This window comes from Microcaecilia unicolor, chromosome 1 (assembly GCF_901765095.1).
Source record: "Microcaecilia unicolor chromosome 1, aMicUni1.1, whole genome shotgun sequence".
NCBI classification, from domain to species: Eukaryota; Metazoa; Chordata; class Amphibia; order Gymnophiona; family Siphonopidae; genus Microcaecilia; species Microcaecilia unicolor.
The window spans coordinates 243783648-243789647 of NC_044031.1; the positions used below are offsets into that span (position 1 = coordinate 243783648).

The 6000-nt window shown below is 48.5% G+C and overlaps 1 non-coding gene across 1 annotated transcript; it reads left to right on the plus strand.

The window, feature by feature from the left end:
* Positions 1 to 5152: 5152 nt before the first annotated feature.
* On the plus strand, positions 5153 to 5226 carry TRNAT-AGU. Its single transcript has one exon. It is a non-coding gene; the product is annotated as a tRNA-Thr (tRNA).
* Positions 5227 to 6000: the final 774 nt, after the last annotated feature.

Sequence of the window (6000 nt, forward strand, 5' to 3'; positions counted from 1 at the left end):
CTGACCGATCTGTCAGGAGTCAGTTCCTGTTTTACTAGCATATCAGTATTTTGGTGGAAAGGACAAAAGTATGTATTATATCCGAATTTATTTAATTCTGCTTTCATACAGTACAATTATACCTTATTTACGGAGCCAATTTTAGCTGTAAATTATAGTAAGTTGACCCACATGTTGCATATATCCTCTCTTATTAATGAGTATATTCAAGGTGTGAATCACACCTTAAGAGTCATGCAAGTAGATGCTCAATTTGACAATCACACTGTTCGTATAGTGGCAGAAAATATTCGAAGTAAATTACATCATAATTGGTGGGATCCATTATTGGGACATTCTCCTAGTGCAGATGCTTTCCTAAACTGGATCACTCATCCTTTACTTATAGTACTATTAGTTAGCATCCTGCTAGTGATTTGGAATTGTATTTTGACTTGTAAAATTTGGAAACGACCTACGGTCGTCCATAATACTATGTATACTTCTGTCTCCTCATAAGCAGAAAATATCAAGGGGTGGAATGTAATACATGGGGTTGAGGGTCAGCTGGGGATGGAATGAGTGGAATGTTTTGGCTGTAATTATGTGTTGATATTCTCTATTATGGGAAACAGGCTAGTTGTTTAAGGGATGCCAGCACGTATGGGAAAGACACCTTCAGCCTGTGCAGGTCTGGGGGGAGTTATTCTCTGTTATGGGAAACAGGCTGGTTGTTTAAGGGATGCCAGCTTGTGCAAGTCTGGGAAAGGCACCTTCAGCCTATGCAGGTCTGGGGGAGTTATGAGCTAGCTCATCTTCACACGCACAGTTGTTTGTTTCACACTATAAAAGAGGGGGGAGCACAGGACTTTCTTTAGAAGCTTGCCTGGACATAGGGACGCCTTGTTCAGTGAAGGGTATTTCCCTGCAATCTCTGAGGAGAGCCAGTGCTTCCCTGGTGGTCTTCCCAGATGCTGACTGAATTGCGGTTGCTGTAAGTATCTTGGTGTATGTGTTCACATATGTATCACCAATAAAAGCGATATACCACATATTGTGTCTGGTGGCTTTTGTGTTGTCATAAGCACAGCGCCCCCTAGTGTTACAAGCTGTTAGCTAAAGCAAATGTAATCCGAAAGCATCTGTTTACCAGCAAAACAAAAAAACTGTATCTCTAGACCATAACAGCAGGAGCGTAGCCAGACAACAGATTTTGGGTGGGCCTAGGCAAGAAGTGGGTGGGCACCAAGTGTTCTCCCCCTCCCCCCCCCCCCCCCCCCCCCACACCACTACCAAAAAAAAAATGTCTCAGCTGGTGGGAAAATGCTTCTTTCCACCTTGGCAGTCTGCAGCAGGCATGCGCTGAAGACTGAGCATGAGAAGGTGCCAGTATCAAAGAGAGTAGCGTTTTAATTACCATCAGGGGGAGGTCTTCAGCTGGTGGAGCTGGGGATCCCCACCAGCTACCACTAAATGTGTGCTACTGTTGGGTGGGCCTGAACCCTAAGTGGGTGGGCCCTGGCCCACTCAGGCCCACCTGTGGCTACGCCACTGCATAACAGTCATTTGATACTGGCACTATTCTATCAGAAAAAGACTGTGAGAGAGTCTATAGGACACTACCACTCTTACTTCATGGCACTCCCTCACAGTGGTAGAACCACCTTAAAACTCACAGTCCTGCCCAGGAGGGAAGAGCCATGGAAGGGCCAGAGCCAGAAGGGCATGGCCCAGGAAGTATAAAAGTTCAGGGCACAGCTAAGTTAAGGAGGCCCAGAGGGAAGCAGTAATGTCTGACCGCACATACTTCCACCCAGGGGCATAGCTAGTAGGGGCCACGGGGGCATGGGCCCACACAGATTTAGCCCTGGCCCCCTCTACTTTCGACCCCCCCCCCCGCCGACCCTCCTCTGCCACTTTTGACCCCCCCTCCTGCCGCCACTGCCAGGTACCTTTGCTGGCGGGGGTCCCCAACCCCCGCCAGCCAAAGTCCTCTTCAGCCCCGGTTTCCGGCGCATCCGCTGATCTGTTTCTGTGAGTCTTGATGTCCTGCACAGAAACAGATCAGCGAACGCGCCGGATACTGGCGCTGAAGAGGACTATGGCTGGCGGGGGTTGGGGACCCCGCCAGCTAGGGTACCTGGCGGCGGTGGGAGGGGGGGGTCAAAAGTGGCGGGGGGGGGCTAAAATGTGCTCCCTCACCTTGGGCTCTGGACCCCTCTCCCGATGAGGTCTGGCTACGCCCTTGCTTCCACCATATATGTGTGAACTGCAACAGCCAGGTAGGCCACCTGGTACATGCTCAGGTTCATGTGTGCAAACTGAGTATGCATAAGGTAATAGCATTGGGCTGTTCACTAAAGATGCTGCTGACTGACAAGCTGTGCTGGGGGAGTTCACAGCGTCTTTGAGGAGGTCTTCAGCTGGTAAGGCTTGGGGATCCCTGCCCACTGCAGCAAGGATGCACCTCGGCTGGATGGCTCAAGCCCAAAGTGAGTGGGCTGGGCCCACCCATGGCTATGACTGAGGAGAGTGTGAGAGAGTAGAGGGGTGTGAAGATATATGAATAGGGGTATGAGGAGGTGTTGTGTGTGTGCTAGGGGTACAGGGAAGGGTATGATGGTACTTGTGGGGTGACAGCATGGGTGCACAAGTGGGTCTGGGGGTAGGGGTGCTCGATGGGTATGAAGGTGTCTGTGTATGTGTGACTGAAAGGTGTAAGGGGGCATGGAGTGTGAGTGTAGAAGGTGGGAGCAGGGCCGTGCCGATGCGGTAAGCGGGGTAAGCGCCGCAGGGGGGCGCCCACCTCTGGAGGGCGCCGCCGTGGTGCTTACCCTCGCCCCGAGCTGCCAAGGCCTTTAAATCTTTTACCTGGTCACAGCAGCGTCTGTGAAAGCGCTGCCGACGTCTGCCTTCCCTTGCACTCATTGGTTCCCTCAGTGTCCCGCCTTCTTCTGACATCAGAAGAAGGCGGACACTGAGGGAACCAAGAGCGCGAAGGGAAGGGAGACGTCGGCTGCGCTCCGCTTTCACTGACGCTGCTGTGACCGGAAGTAAAAGATTTAAAGGCCCCAGGGTGCGGAGGAAAGAGCAGAGAGGCATGGATGGGAGGGCAGAGAGACAGGCATGGATGGGAGGGCAGCAGCAGGGCTCAGGGAGAGGACAAATTGCTGGAAGGGGAGGGGAGAGAGGAGGATTGCTAGCTATGGATGCAGCAGGGAAGGGCAGAGAGGGACAAGGATGGACATGGGGGCCCAGGGAGAGGACAATTTGCTGGAAATGGAGGGGAGGGGAGAGAGGAGGATTGCTGGCTATGGATGGAGGAGGGAAGGGCAGAGAGGGACAAGGATGGACATGGGGGCCCAGGGAGAGGACAATTTGCTGGAAATGGAGGGGAGGGGAGAGAGGAGGATTGCTGGCTATGGATGGAGGAGGGAAGGGCAGAGAGGGACAAGGATGGACGTGAATGGGAGGACAGGACCCAGGGAGAGAGAAGAAATTGCTGGAAATGGATATAGAGCAAGAAATGAAGAAGAAAGGGGGAAAGTAAATAAATAAATGGAAAGGAAGCCCTGGAAATGGAGTTAAGAGGACAGATAGCAGCAGACAGATACTAGGCCAGCATGATCGGAAAAAGAAAGTCACCAGACAACAAAAGTAGAAAAAAATCATTTATTTTCATTTTAGCGTTTGGAATATGTCCACTTTGAGAATTTACGTCTGCTATCTTATTTTGCAATGTATAGCAATTTGTTTCTAAGAATATTGCTGACAATTCCTGTCAGTGTAGCAAGTGGTGAGCGATCATTTTCACCGGGAGGGGGGGGGGGGCGTGATCATTTTCACGGGGGGGGGGGGGCGCCAACTGATAGTCTGCAGGGGGGCGCCAGAGACCCTAGGCACGGCCCTGGGTGGGAGTATGTGTGTGGGGATGTGTGTTTGGGTGGGAGTGTGCTTGTGTTGAGTGGGCTACACCTAGGGTTACCATATTTGTGGAGACAAAAAAAGACACAAAAAAATGAGATGCCACCATGGCCCCACTGTACCCTGCTGCACAGTCTTGTGAGGCCAGTGCATGAAGTCTCGGCAGCAGGCAGGAAAGAGTGGGATTCTTTCCTGCTCCAAAGAGATCACTAGACCACCAGGGCAGGTGGGTTTGTGGGGTGGGGGTGGGGGTGGGGGAGGGGACAGATAAGGCCAGCCATCCCAGAAACCCAAACGGGCAGGCTGGTAAAAGCCACCTGGACCTCTGACAGTCCCCTGAAGAGGAGGACATGTCTGGGGGAATCTGGACATATCGTAACCCTAGCTACACCAGCTAAACTTTCCTCCTGTTTTCCCCTCCTACCCATTCTCTTCCCATCTCTTTCCTCTTTTATCATCTGCTCACAGCTCTATTCAGTCACATCTGCTAACATGTTACCAGCCAGGTCAACACTGTTGGTAGAGAACTCCAGGCCACTGGACACTGGCTGCTTATCCATGGGTCTCTGCCTATAGCTATCAGGCTCCTAGCCTGCAGCTCCCCAAGATTTTGACAAACTCAACAAAAGCCAGGTTACAGTATGTGCTGATGATTCTTCGAGTTTGTATGACTGTCAGGATCTGTTGTTTTGGTTTGACTGCAGCTGCTCTTTTGCGTCCTCAGGGTACTATAACGTTTCTTACCCTGCTTGTGCAGTAAGCGTCCTGAGCAACCTTTGACTTTGCTTTCCTTCCATTTCGTCTAGCTCCATTCAAAATTATTCCATTCTTTCCACGTATTTCAAATCATTTTTATTAGCGAATTAGCAAGTTAGACGGCAAAGGATAGGGTTTGCATTTGTTTTTTTAATGGAAAGTTCAAGATTTTCAGTATTTTATTTGTCTTTTACTTACGGCCACATAAAAGCTTGTGATATGTAAAAGATCCTGTCCTCAAGTGCTCAAAAGCTGTAACTACAGTAGGAGCAAAAGTTAAAAATCCAGATCTACTTACATCGTGTTAGCAAATAAAGTTTTGTTTATTAGCTGACACGATATGGAGGCTGGTTAAGCACAGATATTCTTTCTATGCGGTGCGAAACAGCGATTGCCATTTTCCTAAAGTTTTGACTTATTTTTTTAATACGATGCAAGAACACGGGGCGGTGAGAGATTGTGAGAAGTTCTACAGGCAGGCTCTGTGCAGTGCGGCGCCGTGGCTTAGTTGGTTAAAGCGCCTGTCTAGTAAACAGGAGATCCTGGGTTCGAATCCCAGCGGTGCCTTGGATTTTTTTTTTTCTTCTCCTACTTTCTTTTTGCCTTTTACTTGGTTTTCTTCCGCTCCCGCCCCTATATATAGGGTGGGGAAGGAAGCTTTATTTTCAACAGTTTTATTCCCCAGCTGCTCTCCACCTTGAAACGTTATATTTTTGTGTTCTTTTTTTTTTTTTTTACTGGGCTGAAGTTATTACGCTTGTCAAAGTCATAATATAAAATGAAGGCTCTTAACAGAGCAGGATATATAAGCTGCCTTTTTGGCATATTCTCAACTGTTCTGTTAGGGCTGCTTTGTAATTAGAGCCAAGTAAAGGACCCTCAAAAATCATATGTTTTTATATTTAAAAAAAAATGCACAGCATTAATAGTTCAGGGCTCATCCTACTGGCAAAATTTTCAGAAGCTTCACTAGGAATAAAACAATTCAGTTGAATGGGAATTCAAAGGAAACACCATGTAGTCAGGCTGCATTATCACAGCCCTCCTCTATTCAGGAGTGCTGGCGGACTGTTTAATTAATTGAAGTATGGTTGGGAACAGCAAAGTAAAACATTCATTTATAGTAAAATAAAACTACATGGGCAAATTTCAATATGTGGTTCTTTTGGGTCTATGAGTACTGTGCTTTTCTTTGTTTACATAGAGTGGCGTTTAGCCAGCAATTTGTCAGCAAAGTGTCTTTCTTTGGATAGAAGCTACCAACTGATTGACTGTTTTGTGGATTTAGCTGGGAATATGAATGATATGACAAGTTTTTAGACCCCTGATGCAGGCCAGTGG